Raw genomic sequence first — 23885 nt, 5'->3', positions numbered from 1 at the left:
ACATGTAAGGGAAATATAAGAACAGATAAAGACAATGTAAAGACAGTATGTTAATGTTGATAATAAAATATTAACTGATTTTATTAAAAGATCACCATGGGTCAGACATTTTGAAAACTGCATAATTTCTTGGTGAAAAATTCTGTTTATAAACTATTTTTAAAGTATATTTTTCAGGATCTTTTTATAATAATGGAATAAATTTAAATGATCTGTGACAGGTAGATGTACCCTAGGTATTTATGAAGTGTTAGTACCGTGGTTCTGCAAGGGTGACCAATCAAGGACTCCATAAATTCAAAACTTGTTATAATAATACAAATATATTATAAGCCTTTCTAATTTCTCACAAGTGTATGAAAAAGGTAATAACATAACAGGTTGAAAGCCAAGGCAGAAATGAGAATACAACTATCTTTTGTTAAACTGAACATTAAAGAGACTTGCAAAAAATGTAAAACAATGTCACTTCCCTTATTATTTTTTGTTTTGTACAATATATTTTTCCAGAAATTATTTTTATGTTTACATGTGATGAATTATTACCAATATTTTCAAATGACTTAATATTTTTAATTCTCATTTTTTCTATCAAATGTGTTAAGTATTCATAGATAAAATCCACATAATCAAAAGCTCGTTGGGAACTTCAGTATCTTTTAAGAAGGTAAAGGGGTCTTGAAATTAAATATTATAGAGTCATTGGTCTAGCTAATACAAATAGCATAGCAGATTAGGAAAGTGCATATGTAACAAATTATAGGTCTAATTTACTTAATCTCTCTAACATAAATTTTGATTTCCGTAATTTGGAGATAATAATACAGCCCAAATCAGAGGGTGTCAAGTGATTCATGTAAATTTCTAGTAAAGTGTCTAATACACAATAGAGGCTTAATAAATATTCTCACATGAACCTCCTGAAAGTCTGGATTCATTAATTTCTATTTGAAGTCTCAAATAACTGTGTGAAAAGATGATAGTCTGTGTTATACACAGGTGAATTCCATATGTGAAGGAAGCGGAAGAACAGGCCTAATAATAAAGGAACTGACATACCCTTGCCAAATGGAGAAATATTCTACTTTTGATTTGATGGGGACTTCAGTAGTTACTTTTCATTGAGTTTATTACTCCAACAAAACTTCTCAAGAATTGGAATCAGTACTTTTCTAAGAACCAGGATTATGAATTTTAAAGTAGTAAAGAAATGATTTTGACATAAACATTTGTATTAATTTTTATCTTACTTCAAATATAAGTGAACCCTTGAAGATATTTGATTGTTAACTGTACTTAATCTATGGTTTGGGAGAAAGAGGTTAGCAGCAAAATGTTTCCTGAAGCAGTGAAATGCATTGACATTGGAATCCAAAACATGTCAAATGTCAAGTATTTTCATTTTGGCATAACTTAATAGTAAGTTAAGCTTTTTGACAATAATTAACCAATAGATCAACTGCTTTTTACCTGTTATTCCTAAGTTATTCATGAAAAGGAAAATGTTGTGACTTGTAAGCGTGTATTTTGTTCTCATCATATCTATATCACTTTACTTAAACATATGGCAAATTAAAGTAAAGCTTAGCGAACACACATGGTATTAAAGGAAGGCATAGAACACAATTTGATATTTCTTATTTAGAATTGTAATTTCACTTATGAAACTTTGTTCTTATGTATACTGATTTTAGTAATATTACAGACTTAGAAGAAACATTAACAGTCTAGCATTTGTCCAAAATAATAGAGTTTGACTTGTGTCAGGTTATTTAAAAACTCTAGCTTTGATTTTCTTTCTCAACTTTGTTTTCTATTTGGTGTCTTTTGTTCTGTAGAGGCTTTTTGATTGTTTTGCCCATTTATGCAGAAAACTGCCTCTGGGACTGATCGTATATCATTGAATCTGAAGATCACCTTGAATAATATGGACAATTTAAACATGTTCATGGACATAGGATGTCTTCCGTCTTCGCAGTATCGTATTTTTAATGTTCTAGTTATTTTTTATACCAACTTGTGCCAGAATTAAACGCACTTATATACCACTGCTACAGTATTACAGTTCTATTTGTCTTTATGTTTATCTTTACCAGCAAGCTGTATACTCTCTTATGCTATTATGTTGTTTCCTAGTGTCCTTTCCCACGCCCCCTCCTACTTGAAGGACTTCCTCTAACCTTCTTTGTAAGGCCAATCAGGTAACAATGAACTTCCACTTTTACTTATCTGGAAAGCCTTTAGTTCTTCTTAATTTTGAAGTACAGTTTATTTTATTTTTTTCTTTCAACACATTAAATATATCATTCTGACTGGCAAGATTTCTACTTAGAAACCGCTGTTAGTCTTATGAGGGCTCCCATGAATGTGAAGTTACTTTTTTCCTTGCTGCTTTCAAAATTTTCTCTTTGTCTTTGAATTTTGACAATTTCATTATGATGTATTTCTGTGTGAAATTTTGCAGATCATTTTACTTGGAGGTCATTGGGAATCTTGAACTTGGTTACCTGGTTATCTATTTCTTTCCTTAATGTTGAGAAGTTTTCAACCATTTTTTCTTCAAATATAATTGTGGACCCTAGTGATTTTCTTGTTTTTCAAGACTGAAATAGAAAATTGTTTTTATTTTTAGAAATGAAACAAAACTATTGAATAATAGTTTAAAATTAAGTGAGATATAATAAACAGTAAATAATTGTTTCTTCTATTATGCACCTTGAATTCCCTAGTCCCATCAAAATAACATTGTATACCATAAAGCAGAATGAAGAGATAATTTTTCATAGCTCTCTGATAAAATTAACATAAAAATATTTTTAAAACATTTTTATTTTACATTTTATTTCTCTGTATATCTAAAGGAAGTATTCAGTTGAATTTTGTATTAAGCATATTAATACTGTATTGTACCATAAGATCCAGTAATTCCACTATATACCCAAAGAAAATAAAAACACTAATATTTTGAAAAGATATACACACCCCTATGTTTATTGCAGCATTATTTACAGTAGCCAAGAATGGAAGCAACCCAAGTGTCTATCCCTAGATGAATGAAGAATACACACACACATCCCATAGAATATTATTAATCCATAAAAAAGAATGTGATTTAGCCATATGCAACAGCATGGATGTCCTAGACAGTATAATGTTAAGTGAAATAAGTAAGACAGAGAAAGATAAATACCATATGAATTAACTTATATGTGGGATTTCAGAAACAAAACAAGCAAAGGAAATGGAGACAAACCAAAAAAAAAAAAAAGACTCTTAAATACAGAGATCACACTGATGGTTGCCAGAGGAGAGGTGGGTAGGGTGATGGGTGAAATAGATAAAGGGGATTAAGAGTACACTTATTTTGTTGAACACTGAGTAATGTGTAGAATTATTGAATCATTATATTTTATACCTGAAACTAATATAACCCTGTATGTTAATTATACTTCAATTATAAAAAGAAGAAAGAAAGGAACTGAGCTAGGTTTTGACTGGGAATATAAAACCAAAGATAAATATCCAACACACACACACACACACACACGCACACACTTTAATGAAAATACAATTGCTCTGTTGAATAAGAGTGATTTTATCATTAATTTTAAAATCTTTATATAATGTGTTCTGTTATTGAGGAGTACCACAAAGAATAAGGCAGATATGATGTCACATAGAGATTCTAATTCATCAGAAATTAAATAAGTGAACAATTAAATTCTAATTGAGGATGGAACTAAATTGGTAATTATATTGAGGTGTCATTAGTATTATGATAAAGTCACTTGACATTTTAGTTATTGTATTTCTTTAATTTAAAGTTAATTTTAATAATTTTACCTTCCATCTACTTTTTTATTATTTATTTATTTATTATTTTATTTTTTAATTATCATATAATGTATTATTTGTTTCAGGGGTACAGGTCTGTGATTCATCAGTCTTACACAACACACAATACTCATTACAACACATACCCTCCCCAATGTCCATCACCCAGCCACCCCATCTGCTAACCCCCTCCCCTCCAGCAACCCTCAGTTTGTTTCTTAAGATTAAGAGTCTCTTACAGTTTGTCTTCCTCTCTGGTTTCATCTTGTTTCATTTTTTTCCCTCTTTTTCCCTATCATCCTCTGCCTTGAAAGTTTTTATCAGTAGATTTAGTTTAAAAGATGTGGGTAACTTCAACCCACTTCTTTTGAGTGTTCATAATGTATAAAACACTTTAGAAACAGAAAGGTAATTAGTCCACATTAGTATGTAATTCTCACTCTCAAATTAAGTTGTGATCTAGCGTGAGAGACAAATTTGTAAATAGCTGTCTATATTCTGAGGCTAATTTTCAAAAGTTCTATTTTAAGGACTTAAGAAAAAAAACTATATACTTTTATGTGGAAAAATTAAGGGATGCAGGGGATTGAGAAACAAACTGAAAGGACATGGCAATGGTATGAAATGAGCCGTATGTGGATCTGGTAATCCTTCCAAATTCCTGAAACTTGATACTGAAGTGTGGTTTTTATTATTGGTAAACCTTCTCCTCAACAGAAGGATATTTGCTGCTCTCAGCTTCTGGTGCCCTAGGAGGTTAAAAGCCAAAACTGTTCAAGGTCTCTTTTCCCCATTATGGCTTAATTGTCTCAAAGTGAGCTTTTAGTATCTAAAGTTGCTGAGGCAACTGGAAACAGTCACTGGAAATGGCCTGAGAATAGACTGTCCTGTTTAATTAAGGACAGTAGGGGATTAGTTGAGTAGGGGATTGGTTTCCTATATGGATTACCAATTTAAAATATTATCAATATAAATTAATACATAATAAATGCTAAACATGTAACATTCTCTATTGGTTTTTCTGAAGACACTTTGAGAAGTTAGAGCACATTTTGGTTATCATCATATGGATTAAATGACTTTTCATTGTCTAATATTTTAAGGAGATTCTAGTGATTATTTTCTTAATTTTTTATATTCAGGATATATGGATGCCTACTAAGATTATTAGCCTAATTTTTGTATAACTGCTTAATCAAGTGCAAACTTTGGCTCTTAATATCAATAGAAAGTTCAGGAAAAGGGTAGAAAACCAAAGGATGCTAAGCAATGCTAGGAAACAGCCATGAATAAAGCCTAAGAATTATCTGCTTAGGATGCTGTTAGCACTGTTAGACCCACAACTCTACTGCTTCCCAGTGAATCATCTCTGTTAGTTCAAGTAGCTGCTAAGAGCAGGGAAAGACTCTCTGCTCCCCTCTGTCCTAAGGGACAATCCTTATATTTCATGTCTTGGGGTTTTTCCCTTCAATAGGAAGGGTTTTGAGATGTTAATACTATGATTTTTTTTTTTTTTAGCCAATATAGATTTATGATCAAGACTATATTGAAGGACCTTCAGTGTTTCCCAAGTTTGATGCTCTGCTAAAATGATAACATCAAAAAAATAAATTTAGGTATTATACACAATTCAAAATTCATCATGACATCCTTTTCAAATACTATCTCCAGTATTTTGTTTTATATACTTTTCACGTGTTAATATTTGGAAACCTATCTTTTGATTTTAGGTTTTATCGTTCTGTGCATATTATCTATGATTCAGTAGGTTTTAATTGTGACTATAAATAACTCATTATAGTCATATATGCACAATGATTTTATTATCCCTGCAAGCTGGTGTTGCTTTACTTGTCATCAAATAGCCTAGTTTCAGTTTTGCTAGAGTCATGTTCATTAACTTACTGGTCAATTCACAGTTAATTTAATTCTGCTCTACTTTCAGAGTGGAGTAGCACTTAAGGAAAAATAAAGTGTTCTTTGATATATTAGGAGAAAACGTTTGATCTATAAAATTCTTCAAATTACAAATCAGTGTAGAATTAAACCCAAATTTTGCTTTGTGATTTTTGGCATAAACATTATTCTCAGTCTCAATGAACCATCTGTAAAATGGTAATTATAGATTCTATTAGCAAGGTTTGGTAAGGTTTGAAGACAATCTGGGTAAATCTATCAGCACATATTATTTTTTAAAGATTTTATTTATTTGAGAGAGAGAGAGCAAGTGAGGGGGAGATGCAGAGGGAGAAGGAGAAGCGGACTCCCCATTGAGCAGGGAGCCCAACTCGGGACTCAATCCCAGAACCCTGAGATCATGGCCTGAATTGAAGGCAGATACTTAACCAAGTGAGCCACCCAGGTGACTCTCAGCACATATTATTGATAGCTATGTCCCACACACCTGAAATCAATAGGGAGCAAAACAAGATCTATCTACTTTTTTATTATGTTAATCACCATACATTACATTATTAGTTTTTGATGTAGTGTTCCATGATTCATTGTTTGTGTATAACACCCAGTGTTCCATTCAGTACGTGACCTCTTTAATACCCATCACCAGGCTAACCCATCCCCCCACGCCCCTCCCCTCTAGAACCCTCAGTTTGTTTCTCAGAGTCCATAGTCTCTCATGGTTCGTCTCCCCGGAGACTCTGGACTATGGACTCTGAGAAACAAACTGAGGGTTCTAGATACCTCCCCCTTCATTTTTCCCTTCCTGCTATCTTCTTCTTCTTTTTTAAACATATAATGTATTATTTGTTTAAGAGGTACAGGTCTGTGATTCAACAGTCTTACACAATTCACAGCGCTTACCATAGCACATACCCTCCCCAGTGTCTATCACCCAGTCACCCCATCCCTCCCACCCCACCCCCCACTCCAGCAACCCTCAGTTTGTTTCCTGAGATTAAGAATTCCTCATATCAGTGAGGTCGTATGATACATGTCTTTCTCTGTTTCACTTATTTCGCTCAGCATAATACCCTCCAGTTCTATCCATGTCGTTGCGAATTGCAAGATTTCATTACTTTTGATGGCTGCATAATATTCCATTGTATATATATATATATATATATACCACATCTTCTTTAACCATTCATCTGTCGATGGACATCCCGGCTCTTTCCATAGTTCGGCTATTGTGGACATTGCTGCTATAAACATTGGGGTGCACGTACCCTTTCTGATCCCTATTTTTGTATCTTTGGGGTAAATACCCAGTAGTGCAATTGCTGGATCGTACGGTAGTTCTATTTTCAACTTTTTGAGGAACCTCCATACTGTTTTCCAGAGTGGCTCTTAAATGTATTTTTTGAAGTTTATAAAAATTCTGATAAAAGAAAAAGCCTTTAGAGCTGAGATGATCAAAATGCTTCATGCAAGAACTGAAGCATGAAAGATGATGGGTAGATTTTGAGGATGGTTACAATAGAAATGGTGACACTAAAATATCTTGAAACATTTTAGGAGAAATTTGGCAGGAAAAATTCTGAATTTAATTTGACTTTGAAGGATGAAGTCATTCAAGTAAAAATGTACAGTAGAATGTAAGGCATATTGCAGTTTAGGTGAGAAGATGAAACAAGAAAAAAATGTACAGTAGAAAGGCACACTGTAGTTTTGGTGAAAAGATAAACTAGAAAAACAAATTTAGCAGTTTTCAGTATAGAGTTGACAATTGAAGGATGAGTTCTCTGAGGGAAGGGATGTTGAGAAAGAACAGAGCTCCAAAGTAATATTGAAAGTGTATAAACCATACTATTTTTTTGCTGTTCTAACTTTTAAGATCTAGCTCAATATTGCCTTGACAGTCATGAAAAATATGAAGAGTCCACTTTCAGAAAGTGAATATTGTGACTCCTCAAAATTCTATTTGGAAAACAAAGATGAATATCTAATTATATTTTAACTAATATACTAGTACAAATAAATACTTTATTTATAGATCAGGTAGGTGCATTTTTTTTCTAACATGATTTTTCCCCCAAAATATCTCTTTAGTATCTCTTTAGTGTAGGAAATCTTTGAGGAACAGAAAATTATGTTTATTTTTTAGTAATGTCCACTTTCTAAAAAAGTACAAGACAATCTTGAAACTACAGAGAATGTATTGGTTTCATGACCCTGAACTATAATTGAAAATAAATGTATTTGTTTGTATACCAATTTCTGATGACAAGCTATATTGAATGCAGATGATTCCATCTTCTTTTTTTTTTTTAAGATTTTATTTATTCATTTGAGAGAGAGAGAGCACAAAAGAGCACAAGCCGAGAAGAGGGGTGGAGGGAGAGGGAGAAGTAGGCTCCCACTGAGCAGGGAGCCTAACATAGGGCTCCATCCCAGGACCCTGATCTCATGACCTAAGCTGAAAGCAGACTGCTTAATGGACTGAGCCACCCAGACTCCCAGATGATTCCATCTTCTTATGGATTCTTATTTAGTAGTTAATTATGATTAGACACCATATTTATATTCAGTGCTTGTTCATAAGACAAGTTGTGTCTTTGAAATGTGGATATCATGAAGATTGAAATAATCACATTTCATTCATGATTAATTATTTTTATGTTGCAGAAATAATTTTAAGATTAAGGAACTAATATATATACATATATATTTATTTTTTATGTCTATTAATAGCTTTGACTATGTTCTAGTTTAACACAAATTCTCAATATTACTCTTTCTCATAATGAAGATACTTGACTATGTGATATTTTAGGCATCTTTCCTATCTTATAATAAACTGAATATATACATATATATTCTAATCAATTTGTTTTCTAGCATCCTTTCCTCATATTCTCCCAAAATGTCTGTTTTAAAAGAAAATAAAAAATATTGCTGGGTAGAAGAAAAGTCTAGATTTAGAGCCTAAGTACTTGCTTTTTTTTTTTTTTTTTTTAACACACACACATCCACACACATACACATGAAATTTCTTGGGCTATATATGGTTGAATTATTGCCACTCCACCCTACCTACACTTCACTTCTGAGATGAAAAAGCAAGAAATGTACAGGAGAGTGGAATTCAGGTATATTCTTGTCAGCTCCTTTACGCTTGCAGGAAGGTATCAAAGTACCATCTTTCAGCTGACCATTCAAATACATACAACAGAAAACAATAATGGAGGTGCTTCTTGGGGAGTGTAACCAATGTCATTGCCAATTAATTCTTATCAAGTGGTCAATTTAGTGAGGCATTGATACTCTGAGAATGTATACAGATTTTTCATTTTAGTAAATATAGAGAGCATCCTATTTTAATACTAAAAATGTAGTCCTGATAATGTGTACTAAAGCCAATTTTCTGGTCTTAATGATTTCTATTTCCAGAGAGTTAAAAACATTTTAAATGACCCCAAATTACATTTTGCTTTTTTAGATTCAGTACCATTTATTACTGGGATTTTGTACATATTCACATTTGAAAACACAATTGTTTTACTTAAATTCATCGACCATCAGATTGAGGGAAATCTTTGCAACTTTAATCACACCTAAGGATGTCCTAATTATAGGAAACTTATACTTTGTTGTCACTAATAGGAGAACTTTCTCTTTTTTTTTCCATTTCCACTATTTTTATTTAAAAGTATGGGTAATTTTTTTTATTATGTTATGTTAATTACCACACATTACATCATTAGTTTTTGATGTAGTGTTCCATGATTCATTGTTTGTGTATAACACCCAGGGCTCCATGCAGAACGTGCCCTCTTTAATACCCATCACCAGGCTAACCCATCCCTCTACCCTCTAATGAAAAAATGAAAAGTAAGTTTAATATAATTAATCTTAATCCATAAATAACTTAAAAACAGCATGGCATTTCAAGACTAAATTTTTGCTTATCTGGCTTAATCCAAATATATATTTTAGAATGCCTAAATTTCCTGTTTTCAATTTTTAATCCAACTATACCTTTTGATATATACTGACACCCCAAACCACCCATGTGTTAGAATCTACACCTCTGGACATCACTAGGTGAAAAAAATATTCTGAGCAATCATAAACTGAGATACCAAATATCTCATAAACTGAGATACCATGCTGCTGCACAAACATGGCTTTACTAACAAAAATAACAATGCTGCTTAAACTAAATTGAAAGTTATTGTCCAGTAACATTTGGTATCTCAGTTTATGATTGCTCAGAATTTTTTTTTTTTCACCTAGTGATGTCCACAGGTGTAGATTCTAATACATGGGTGGTTTGGGTGTCAGTATATATCAAAAGGTGTAGTTGGATTAAAAATTGAAAACAGGAAAGTTAGGCATTCTAAAATATACTTGGATTAAGCCAGATAAGCAAAAATTTAGTCTTGAAATGCCATGCTGTTTTTAAATTATTTATGCTTTAAGATTAATTATTTTAAACTTACTTTTCATTTTTTTCATTAGGCTTATACTGAGGAGCAGTAGAAAAAACAAACCAACGAAGCTCATTGCCTTAGAAAATCTAAACAATATGATGTGATTTTGATTATTTAAGTCCTATACAAAAAAATGTACCTGAAATAAATATATGTACACTCTAAGTATAGGAAATTGGTGTAAACTTCCTGAACAGATGGCTTTATTTTAGCTAATGAACACTGGAAATTACATAAATGATTCTGACTTTCATTTGGCATAGGTTACAGGAGAGCATAGAACAAATTTTATGGTCATTGATCTTAAATATTCAGGGAATTGTGTCATTATCATCAATCCTGATTTCTTCTAATTATATTTATTGTCTTGTTGCCATTCACTGATTATAAATACTATATTCTATGATGTTTTATAGATTTATATAAGCTCTCTTAAGTTCTTGTGTTATCACTGAGAGATTTGTACATAAATAAATAAGGCCACTTGCTAATGTATTCAGTGATATTTATTGAGTATTCACTATTTGATGGGCCACAGCTAACTAGTATGAGGCCATATTCTAAGTGGTTTAGAACACTGAAGGATTCTTAGTAAGACTATTGGCAACTATATGCAAATATTTATAAAACAAATTAGAAAATAAAGACATGAGAGAAAGTAAGGTACCATATGGAGTTTCAGAAATAATAGAAATTGCTAACAGTTAGGGTAAGAAAAGAGGTGTGGAAAAGTTAAAAAAAAAGTCTTCATAACAGAACATCAGACTTGAGCTCTAAGTAGTAGGATTTAAATATCAACACTGTTTATACAGAATAAAATTCTTGTAAATAAGGTGAAGTGAATTTATTTCTAAAAATGTTAACTTACATTTCTTACAGATAGCAGTCTGTCCAACTTTAATAAGCTAAAGGAGAGAAATAAATTTCTTCTTACAGGCTTTGGCAGGATAACCTTTCTAAGAGCAGAGAGAATGTATTATTTTCTTCTTTGGGGTTTTGTAGAGTTTATTAATTAACTTTATCTAAAATTTATTGATTTATTTCTATGTGATATATATGGGGCTCTCCAGTATGAAGGGTGGAAATATAAATTAAAAAAAATAACCAAATGGTAAGTTAGATACTATTTAATGTTCCTTATCTTAAACATTTTAATTAAAATAATTTAAATAAATCAAATTCAAATTAATAGACAAAACATTTAATTGGCTAAAACTCCAAACCCCAAACACCTCGATGTCATTCCATTGTAGTTAAAATTACAAAATATATAGAAAATAAGAGTCAGTCGATTTCTTATTTTTTTTTAAATATAGCACATCATCAGACACCAGAAATTAAGAGGAGAAAGTATTAAAACAGGAAAACAAAAAGCAAGCAAACAAAAACCATCTGCAAAATGAAGATTCATCCTTAAAATCTATAGGATTATGATGGCCTATGATAATCAGATACTATCCTATTTTATTTTCCAAGCACTTCACTTCTTAAATTACATTGTCATAGGTTTTGATCAGTATTGCTTCCTTAAATCATGATTGGTTTTTGTTTTGAGGGTTTTTTTACACTTATTTTTACTTTTTTTTTACAAATAGTGTGTCAGAATCTGCTGCAATTGCCTGGATCATATAATCTTAGCCACTTAAGTGAGAAAAATAAATTTTTAATGAATTAAAATAACACAAATAAAATTATTTCTTTAGGCCTTTGGGAGAAAAGATGACAAAATGAAAGACACAGAAAGTCACTGTGTATTTCTTATTTTAAAACATGTTTATATTTAAAAAGGGATACTTTGATTGGTTATATTGTAGTTATGGGACTTGATTCTTATTCTAAATGGTAAAAGAAAAGTTAAATCAAGTTACAAGTATTCTCCATACCTTTTTTTTTTTTTTAGAACAAGAATAAATAAAACTTGATGGTTCGCTTAAGCAGCTTCAAGTGTACATTTTTTACCTTATTTTGAAAGTTTCAGTAAAGATATTCAAAATAAATGTCATACCCATGACAATTTCATCACACTTCCCAGATGTATTAGAAACCTTGCATTAATGAGGGGAATATCATTTCTCTAAGAATGTAGCATAGTATTGCCAGAGAGAATGATCTCACTACATTTTCTCCTATCACCCTCAACCCTTGATATACTCTCTATTTTATTATTATAGTAATATGGAGGTTGATGAAAATTAATATTTAGAAAGAAAATGTAGTTTTTAGTCAGCCATGTAAGTTGCTGGAATTTGCTAATTAAGCACAAAGCTCTATGGGAACCAGTGCCAAGGTATGGAAACCTCAACCACAACTGATGAATTGATGGGAGCTCAATGTGGACTAGTCTGAGAGATAAAAACTGGGGGCCCAGTCATCAAGGGCTCTCACACTTTTTTGAGTTTTACTTCCAGGAGCTTGGCCTTTGCCTATTTTGTCCCATCTAAAGTAGAGAAGCTAAAAAACTAAGAGCATGTGTGAAGTTCATAGTCTAGAAGCACTAAAAGACTGAGGCCTTCTCATAGCACTGTAGAATTCTATCCTTCTCCCTATACATAATAAAGGACTGTTTACAGTAGTGTTTTATTTATACTAAGTGCTTCATATCCAGCTGTCAAGAAAAAATTACAAGAATTACTAAAAGCCAAAAAAAAAAAAAAAAACAGTTTGAAGAAATAGAGCATCAGAACCTGAATCAGATATGGCAGGAATGTTGGAACTATCAGACCTGGAATATAACAAAAATATTAGAAAGCTATGTCTCCAATGGGTAAAGCAGAAAGCATGCAAAAACATACAGATAATTTTAGAAAAGAGATGGGTAGCCTAAAAAGAACCAAAAGTAAGTTCTAGAGATGAAAAACCATGTAACCAAGTGAAGAATGTCTTTGATGGGTTTGTTGGTAGATGGTAAGTGGCCCAGGCAAGAATCTCTTAGCTTGAGGATATCCTAATAGAAACTACTCAAACTGAAAAACAAGAAGAGTGTGAAAAAAATAGAACAGAATATTCAAGGACTGTAGGAAAACTACAGAGGAGTAACATACTCATAATGGGTATTCCAGAAGGAGAAAAAAGAAAGAACACAAGAAATATTTGAAACAATAATGGCTGAGAGTTTCCCCAAATTAATGTCAGATACTGAACCATAGATCCAGGAAGGTCATAAAACTTTGTGTAGAATAAATCCTCAAAAAAACCCCACAACCATGAATATCATTTTCCAACTATAGAAAGAGAAAAAAAATATACATGCACACACACACACATGCTGGAAGAAGCCATAGTTTAAAAACAAATTACTTATATAGAAGCAAAGATAGGAATTACATCCAACTTCTCAGAAAGAGTGTAAGTGAAAAGAGAGTAGAGTGAAATATTTAAAGTGTTGAAAGAGAAGAAATTGCCAACCTAGAATTTTGTTCCAAGCAAAAATTGTCTTTCAAGAGTGAAAGAGAAATGCTTTCTCAGACAAACACGATTTGAAGGAATATGTTGAAATAGACACAACTTGCAAGAAATATTAAAAGAAATTCTTTAGAGAGAAAGAAAATAATTAAAGTCAAAAAGTCAGATCTACATAACTGTTGGATAAGGGATAGGTGAAGGCAAAATAAAAAATACTTATTTTTCTTTTTTTTTAATTTAATTCAAGGTAGTTAACATATAGTATAGTATTGGTTTCAGGAATAGAATTTAGTGAATCATCACTTACATATAACACTTAGTACTTATCCCAACAAATGCCCTCCTTAATGCCTATCACCTATTTAGTCCATCCCCCTACCCGCCTCCCCTCCAGCAACCCTCAATTTATTCTCTATAGTTAAGAGTCTCTTCTGGTTTGCCTCCCTCTCTATTTCATCTTATTTTGTTTTTCCTTCCCTTCCCCTATGTTCATTTGTTTTGTTTCTTAAATTCCACATATGAATGAAATAATATGATATTTGTCTTTCTCTAACGGAATTATTTTGCTTAACATAATATACTCTAGTTCCATCCACATTGTTGCAAATGGCAAGGTTTCATTCTTTTTGATGGATGAGTAATATTCCATTGTATATTTACACCATCTCTTTATCCTTTCATCAGTCAATGGACATTAGGGGTCCTTCCATAATTTGGCTATTGCTGATAGTGCTGTTATAAATATTGGGGTGCATGTGCCCTTTCAAATCAGCATTTTTTTATCCTTTGTATAATTTTTTTATCCTTTGTATAAATCCCTATCCTTTGAATCAATTGCACCTAGTACTGCAGTTGCTGGATCATAGGGTAGTTCTATTTTTAAAGTTTTGCAGAATCTCCATACTGTTTTCCAGAGAGGCTGCACCAGTTTGCATTCCTACCAACAGTGCAAAAGGGTTCCCCTTTCTCCACATCCTCACCAACACCTGTTGTTTCCTGAGCTGTTAATTTTAGCCATTCTGACAAGTGTGAGGTGATATCTCATTGTGGTTTTGATTTGTATTTCCCTGATGATCAGTGATGTTGAGCATTTTTTCATATGTCTGTTAGTCATTTGAATGTCTTTTTTGGAAAAATGTCTGTTCATTTCTTCTGAAAATATGCATGGTATGATCCTAATCTTTTTGTAAGGTTGAGGCCGGATTTGTGACCCAGTATGTGTTCTATTCTGGAAAATGTTCCATGTGCACTTAAAAAAATGTGTATTCTGCTGGTTTAGGATGAAATGTTCTGACTATGTCTATTAAGTCCATCTGGTCCAGTGTGTCATTCAAGGCCATCGCTTCCTTGATCTGCTCATATAATCTGTCCATTGCTGTAAGTAGGGTGTTAAAGTCCCTTACTATTACTGTATTATTATCAATGAGTTTCTTTAAGTTTGTTGTTAGTTCATTTATATATTTGGCTGCTCCCATGTTGGGAGCATAAATATTTACAACCGTTAGATCTTCTTGCTTGGTAGACCTCTTTATTATGATATAGTTCCCTTCTTCATCTCTTATTATAGTCTTTGGTTTAAAATCTAGTTTGTCCGATATAAGTATGGTTACTCCAGCTTTCTCTTGATGTCTATTAGCATGATAGATGGTTCTCCACTCCCCTCATTTTCAATCTGGAGGTGGCTTTGGGTCTAAAATGAGTCTCTTATAAGCAGCACCCAGTGGGTCTTGTTTTTGTTTTGTTTTGTTTTGTTTTTATTCATTCTGATACCTTATGTTTTTTGATTGGAGCATTTAGTCCATTTACATTTAGATTAATTATTGATAGACATGAATTTAGTGTCATTGTATTACCTGCAAAGTAGTTGTTCCTGTAGATTATCTCTGTTCCTTTCTAGCCTTTGTTGCTTTTGGTCTCTCTTTCCTACTCAAAGGATCGCCTTTAATATCTCTTGCAGAGGTGGTTTATTGTTCACCAACTCCTTTAGTTTTTGCTTGTCTTGGAAACTCTTTATTTCTCCTTCTATTCTGAATGACAGCCTTTTAGATAAAGTATTCTTGGCTGTATATTTTTCCCATTTAGAATGTTAAATATATCTTTTCACCTTCTTCTGGCCTTCCAAGTTTCTGTGGGTTGGTCTGCTGCTAACCTTATGTGTCTACCCTTGTAGGTTAAGGATCTTTTGTCCCTAGCTGCTTTCAGAATTCTTTCTTTATCTTTGTATTTTGCAAGTTACACTGTGATATGTCTTGGTGTTGATTTTGTTGATTTTGAGGGGGGTTCTCTGTGCCTCTTGGCTTGAATGCCTATTTCCTTCCCCAGACTAGGGAGGTTCTCAGCTATAATTTGTTCAAATAAACCTTTTGACCCTTTTTCCCACTCTCCTTCTGGGAATCCTATGACATGGATATTGTTGTGCTTTATGGAATTGCTGAGTACCCTAGGTCTATATTCATGATCTAATAGTTTTCTTTCCCTCTTTTTTTCAGCTTCATTATTTTCCATAATTTTATCTTCTATATCACCTATTCATTTCTCTTCTTCCACTCTCGTTTTGATTTAATCCAGTAGGTTTTGCATCTCAGTTATACATTTTTTATTTCAGCCTGACAAGTTTTCAGGTCTTTTATCTCTGCAGCAAAGGGTTCTCTGGTATCTTCTATGTTTTTTTCAAGACCAGCTAGTATTCTTATGAATGTTGTTCTAAATTCTTGTTCAGAGGTATTGCTTATATCTATTTTGAGCAAATACTTCACTGTGATTTTTTCTTGATCTTTCTTTTGGGGAGAATTCATCCATCTTTTCATTTTGTCTAGGTTCCTGTCTTTTGCATGTTACAAAAGCTTGTTGTTTCCTGCTCCTGAGAGTAATGCTATATTAAGAAGGGTTCATAAACTGTCCATGGCCTGGTGCTTCAGGAAGTGTTTTTGGCATATGCTGTGTGCACTCTGCTAATGTGTTTTGGCTGTTCTTTCCCACAAGTTAGTCATCTACAGAGTTCCTCCTTGATTGCAGTAGTGAGTGTTGGACCTTTAACTAGGTGTGCTTTAATATGTTTGTTAAAATAAGCCTGACTAAAAAAAAATTAAAACCTTATCCAAAAAAAGAGAAAAGGAAAAGGAACAAAAAAGCAAACAGACAAACAAAAAAACTGTAAGCCTGATTCCAAGGAGAAAGGATGAAAGAAAGAAATAAGAAAGAAAAGAAAGAAATAAGAAAGAAAGAAAGAACCTGATCTAAACGATGAGAAAAGGAAACAAACAAATGAACAAATAACTATAAGCCTGATTCCAAAGGAAAAAGGAAAGAAATAAAAGAAAAGATAAAAGAAAAGAAAGGAAAGGGAAGGGAAGGGAAGGGAAGGGAAGGGAAGGGAAGGGAAAGAAAGGAAAGGAAAGGAAAGGAAAAGAAAGGAAAGGGAAAAAAAAAAAAAAACCGAAAAACCTGGTCCTATTTCTACCAGAACTGAAGCTGACACTTTGCAGCATTTTATAGTCAGTAGACTTGGTACATGCAGGGGACCTGTATTGGTCCTCTGGGGGAGAGACCCAATGCACTGGCTCACATTCAGACCTGCCCTAGTAAAGATGCCTATGCAGACCTCAGAGGGATGTGGTTTGGTGTAAGGGGTTCCAGCCTCTACTGGGGGTGCTGTGTTGCTCGCTGAAGTCCTACTGTGCCAGTGGACAGGGGTGGAAAATGGCATCATCCTGCCCTCTTGTGCCAGGGGAGTGAACTCATGACCACCGGTGTTCAGGAAACCCAAACAGAAAAAGCAAACAACTTCCCCTCCTTTATTTATTCCAGGCTTCCATCAGCCCTTTGCCCTCAGCCTGTCTGTGCCCGGGCTTTTGGCACATCCAGTACCACAGTGCTCCTATGTTTTATCTCTGGCATGTGGCTGGGATTCAAAACTCCAAATCTTAAAGGACCTGGCAAGGTGTGGACCCAACCCAGAGCCTTGCAGCTCTGCAACAGGTGTCGTTCTGACCCAGAAAAGCAGTTGCATGACCACACAAGTGCCTGGAGTCTATGGTGAAGCACAGTGAAAAGCTACTACCTGGTTATCTGCCCTCTGTGCACCTCTGTCTCCTGCTTTTGAGTGGCTACTCAATGGCACCCACGGGGTCCCTTGTCATTGGAGAGGCAATATACCCTCTTCCAAATGTGCTACAGGAAGGGAAATGTTCTGTCCCAGGGCAACCCAGGGCATCCCCACCACACTGTCCACTCCTAGGCCTCTACCCTCCCTCTCCGGAGCACCACTGCCTGCCTGGCTTGACTCTGGCAAATGGCGCAGCCTTCTAAAACCTCAGAATTTGAGTGCCACTGTTTGCAAAAAAAAATTGCCATAGTCAGTTCCTCTCAGTTCCCCAGCCAGTGGTCTTGGGGGAGTATTTTTCTTGCGTGATCCCCATGCATTGTGCTCTCTTCCCCTCTCTCCCTCCTTTCCCATCTTCTTTCTGCAAAAAGGTCTCCCTCCCCTCCATGGCACCATGGTCTTTCTCACCCCCAATTCATGTCTCTAAACCTTGCAGCTGCTACGTTCTCTTCCTCTAAATTGTGCAGATTGCTCTTTTAAACCTCAAATCAATTACCTAGTTGTTCAAAATTGTTTGATGTTGATCTAGCTGTGTTTGAGAGACGAAGCTGCCCAGAGTCCCCCTACTGCTCCACTATCTTAATCCTTCCTCCCTCTCTTTCATTTTATGGTTCAGAGAAAGGTTAATGATCTAGGATGGATAGGTCTTTTCTTGTTTGTTTCAATTTTTTTAATTTAAATTCTAGTTAGTTAAAATATAGTGTAATGTTAGTTTCAGGAGTAGAATTTGGTGATTCATCACTTACGTATAACAGGCAGTGCTACTCACAACAAATGCCCTCCTTAAAACCATCACCCATTTAGCCCATCTCCCCACCCACCTCCCTTCCTTCAACACTCTGTTCTGTATAGTTAAAAGTCTCTTAAGGTTTGCATCCCTTTCTCTTTTTCCCATGTTTGTCTGTTTTGTCTCTTGTATTCCACATTGATTGAAATCATATTTTATTTATCTTTTTCTGACTGAATTATTTTGTTTAGCGTAATACACATTAGCTCCATCCATGTCATTGCAAATGACAAGATTTCATTAATTCTTGTATTCCACATTGACTGAAATCATATTGTATTTATCTTTCTCTGGCTGAATTATTTTGTTTAGCATAATACGCAATAGCTCCATCATGTCATTGCAAATGGCAAGATTTCATTAATTCATTAATCCTTATGGCTGATATATATATATATATATATATATATATGTCTCGATATATATATATATATGTCTTGATATATATATATATCTTTTTCAAGACTGCTTTGGCTATTCAGCATCTTTTGTGGTTCAATACAAATTTTAGGATTATTTGTTCTAGCTCTGTGAAAAATGCTGTTGGTATTTTGATAGGGATTGCATTAATTGTGAAGATTGCTTTGGGTAGTATAGACATTTTAACAATATTTGTTCTTCCAATCCATGAGCATGGAATGTTTTCCCATTTTTTTGTGTCACCTTCAGTTTCTTTGATCAGTGTTTTATAGTTTTCAGAGTACAGATCTTTCACCTCTTTGGTTAGGTTTATTCCTAAGTATCTTATTGTTTTTGGTGCTATTGTAAATTGGATTATAAATCATATAACTTTTAACCCAAAGTGTATGTTTGATGTGTATGATTTAACTACTGTATGTTTGAAATTCTGAAATGCACATTGCAAAGTATAAAGAGGGCAAAGTCCATAAAGAGAGTAGTTGAACAATAATCTGTCCTGTTTAGTAAAAGTGTAGTTTAAGTATAGTTCAGTGTCACTGCTGGCGTTTACAACTTTTTCTGCCTATTGCCTACCTAACTCAACTTTTATTAATTTACTTCATGCCATTTAAAATTTTTGCACAGTTTTTATATTAATAAGTAAAAAAAAATAAAACAATTATTTTTAGATAAAAACATTATGTTTTAAGTTAAAACACATTTTTTCATTACTATATATAACTTCGTTATGTCTATAATTGAATACCTTTATATTGTAGTTTTGTCTGAATTTACCTCTAAGCAGTTCATGAGCCCATTACTTCCCTGGTCTTAAAGTTAATGAGTAGAACCAGAGTTAGGGTGGGAGGATATGGACCAAAGGGAGAAAAAGAAACTGTTCAAGGCAAAGGCCAGCTCACAGCACCAGACATGGAAACCTGAATATGAAATAGAAGGCATGAAAATTTCAAATCACATAAAGCTTTTTAAATTGAGAGGATAAACACTATTACTTAAAGTATTTCTACACATAAAAGTAAATCTAAATGATGATTAATTAAAACTTGACAGATTTACAGTGTCTGTTCAAAGAGGTGAGAAACTGTAGTGTTTGATCTCACTCTTAAAAGAGGAAAAAAGCGTAGACAATTTGCTAATTAGTTACTTTATTTTGAACTAGTCAGAAAACTTAAATTGCAGGGAAAACAACTAACCTCAGTTTTAGGGTTGATCTCATAATGACTCTATCGGTAGGTATTTTTATTTCCTCTCTGTGAAGAGACTTAGGCTTTAAAGCATTAACAAATTTGCCCCCAGTTTCTTAGGAATATGTAGTAGAGGTGGCATTTGTACCTAGGTCTCTTGTGAGTGTAGTGTTAGTTTCAGGAGTAGAATTTGGTGATTCATCACTTACGTATAACAGGCAGTGCTACTCACAACAAATGCCCTCCTTAAAACCATCACCCATTTAGCCCATCTCCCCACCCACCTCCCTTCCTTCAACACTCTGTTCTGTATAGTTAAAAGTCTCTTAAGGTTTGCATCCCTTTCTCTTTTTCCCATGTTTATCTGTTTTGTTTCTTGTATTCCACATTGATTGAAATCATATTTTATTTATCTTTGGTAAATAAATTTGTATCAAATTCTTTGATCTTAAACACTTAAACACTATAGTGGCTTAAACCAGTAATGTAACTGATACTATAATTTTTACTGTATGAAATGGTGTTTAGTATAATTTTTGATAATTTAATTTTTGCTCTAAATAAAAAAATATAAATAAAATGTTGGTTTTATTTCTAGATTACTTATTTATATATCTCTTCTTTTACATTTTATTCTAATGAATTTGCTCAGTCTTTCAACCTTAAAGTTAATAATGAGACGCAGGAGATAACTTTTATTTAATCATTACTTTTTAAATTATCTTCTATTTTATACCTATTTTATATATCTTCATTAAATATTATCTTCTAATTGTTAATTCCTGCAAATGTTTTTCAGATCCTAGCTTACCAATGTTTCTACTTTTTAGTGATAGTTTAAATTTCACATAATTAGGTAAAACAATTTCACATAATTAGGTAAAACAATTTCCAAACAACATCTAAATAATGAAAGAAATAAAATTTTGAAGAAAAAAAACAATATAAGTAAATACTTTTATGTTCTTGGACTAGTTCATAGCTTCCAAAAATCAAAGACTATCTGAGGGCACAATTATTAATTAACTTAGATTCCTAAACAGAAATATTTATGCAACTATTTTCAGGGCTAAGTCTTTTTCCACTGCATGTTGAACAGAAGTTTATTAAATACTGACGGGCTGGTGAAGATACAATAAAACTTTATGAATAGCTCAATATATAGCTGAGCAGTTTCCTTGATCACTACTTTGGCAGCCTCACCCAACTCTTGTACAACAGAGCAAACAGAACAGGCTATGAAATAAGGTAAGTTTACAGATCATATTTCTTTGTTTCTTTCATGTTTCCAAATAATTACTTATTCCCTTAACTCATGTTAGCAATATTCCTGTCTACTGGCACTTGTTTAAAATAGAAAAGATAACATATTTTCATTTGCCATTTTAAATATATATATATATCTTGTACTAAAACAGGAGAAAACATTTTTAATTTTTTTTAAGATATGAGAAAATTTTCTTTGCCCAGCTCTTCATTATAATTTTTGTCAGACTAAGTTGAATCAAAGCATGTTTATTTAATTACTTCATATAGAAAAAAAATTCAAAAATATTTTGAAATATGTACAAATACTCTAATTAAGTATGACTTAATGTATTTTATTTAGGAAAATATATATAGGTGGGATAGAATACAACAGTTATAAAACATTTAATCTTTTCTAGCAAAACTTTTAAAGATCAGTCAAGTTACCATCTAATAAAGTATTACTCATTTTGAAAATAAACATACACAGAAAGGACATCAATATATAATTTTCCTGAAAATGTTTTGCTTGAAATTACTGTGATCCAAAAAGTGATCACTGTAATTACCACTTACAGCATATGAACAATTTTAGTACTGATTGTTTATGAGTACTCACAAGAGTAATTTAATTTTAATACATTAATTTTGTTCTAATTCTTCAAGATAAAAGGTTTGCTTCATAACAATATGCATTTTTGCTTTTAGACTTTTCTTAAAAATAGAAAGGCACGATCCTTATTGACTTCTTGATACCAAAGTAAGATATTACTTTGAGTGAGACAAACTTATTTAAGTTAAACATTAAATGCAACTGTGTCCTTTCTCACATAACATTGAGCAATTCAGTTTCATTTTCTTAACAGCTTCATATATCTCCTGCCACTTTGATTAAGTCTAGTTTATATTTGGGTTCTTTGAAGATTACAGATGCAATAAACAGCTTATATATGTGTAATAGGAAAGCATATGCTAAGCTTGAATGCTAGTCTTTAAACATTCATTCATAAAGTATATTTTTAAAAGTGAACTTGTGCTGACTTGTTGTCAGGCTCTGAACTACTTCCATGATTATTGCTATTAAGAATATAAAAATCCTGGGGCGCCTGGGTGGCTCAGTCGTTAAGCGTCTGCCTTCGGCTCAGGTCATGATCCCAGAGTCCTGGTATCGAGCCCCGCATCGGGCTCCCTGCTCTGCGGGGAGCCTGCTTCTCCCTCTCCTACTGCCCGGCTTGTGTTCCTGCTCTCGCTAATTCTCTCTCTCTGTCAAATAAAAAGATAAATAAATCTTAAAAAAAAATTTTAAAAAAAAGAGTATAAAAATCCTGGGGTGCCTGGGTGGCACAGTTGGTTAAGTGTCAGACTCTTGGTTTTGGCTCAGATTGTGATCTCAGGGTTGTGAAATCGAGCCTCACATGGGTCTCTGCCTTCAGCATAGAGTGCTTAAGACTCTCTCTCCCTCTGCCCCTCCCTCCCACCCTCTCTCTCTCTCTCTCTCAAAAATAAATAAATAAACAAATAAATAAATCTTTAAAAAAAGATTATAACAATACAATTAAGGAAATTAACATATATATTAATAAGGGCAATAGAAATGCTATGTGGCGTGGTAAAATGGAAAAAGGATAGATTAACTCTGCCTATAAGAGTAGTAGGAAAGGACTCGCCAAGAACATGGCATTTGAATGAGGCATAAATTGGCACTAACTTAGAAGAGCAAATGTGGAAGGGTTGAAGGAAGATTAAATAGCATGTACTTAAGAAGGCATGTTACCCAAGAAAGATGTTGCAGTGGTGGAGATAAGATGAAGGTATAATTCTGTAAATATTTTGGAGATAGAACCAACAGGCCTTTTGAATGATTAAGTGTTGTAGAAAGATATGAAAAAGGGAAAATACGTTTTTAGGTTGGGGCAACTCTATATATGAACTAACCTAAAAAATTACAGGAGAAGGGCCTAATGTGAGAAGCCCCCCCCAAATATTTTAAGATCAGCAACTTATAATCACTATATTGTAAACCTGAAACAAATATTACACTGTATGTTAACTGAAACTAATATTACACTGTATGTTAACCAACTAGAATTTAAATAAAAACTCAAAAAAAATAAAATGAGCAATTTATTAAAGCATTTACCATGGAAATTCCAAATTCCTATCTGAGTATATGCTATTGAAGTAAGATTTATATAAAAATCATAGAATACAGAAAAATCAGGGAAACTTGAAGAGTACGAGAGATAAGAGAGTTATAGTCAGAACTAAATTAAACAAATAAAATTTAAGATAATTACTGGAAGAAAGCTCTTCCCAATCTACATTTAGGTATCCTTTGTATGCTAACTCAAATACATAATGTCATCAGAAAATAAATACACATGTTTGATATGAGAGTTTCGTATATCATACTTACATTTTGAGGGAGGAATTGGAGATGATTTAATTCAAACCTTTTTTTTTTTTGAAGTGACAACTCCCAAATATATATTGTATACCTATACATTTTTCACAAT

Source organism: Mirounga leonina, unplaced genomic scaffold (assembly GCF_011800145.1).
Source record: "Mirounga leonina isolate KUSES-001 unplaced genomic scaffold, KU_Mleo_1.0 Mir_115, whole genome shotgun sequence".
In the NCBI taxonomy this organism is placed as follows: Eukaryota; Metazoa; Chordata; class Mammalia; order Carnivora; family Phocidae; genus Mirounga; species Mirounga leonina.
The sequence above is the reverse complement of the archived record's forward strand: the minus strand, read 5'-3'. Positions refer to the sequence as shown.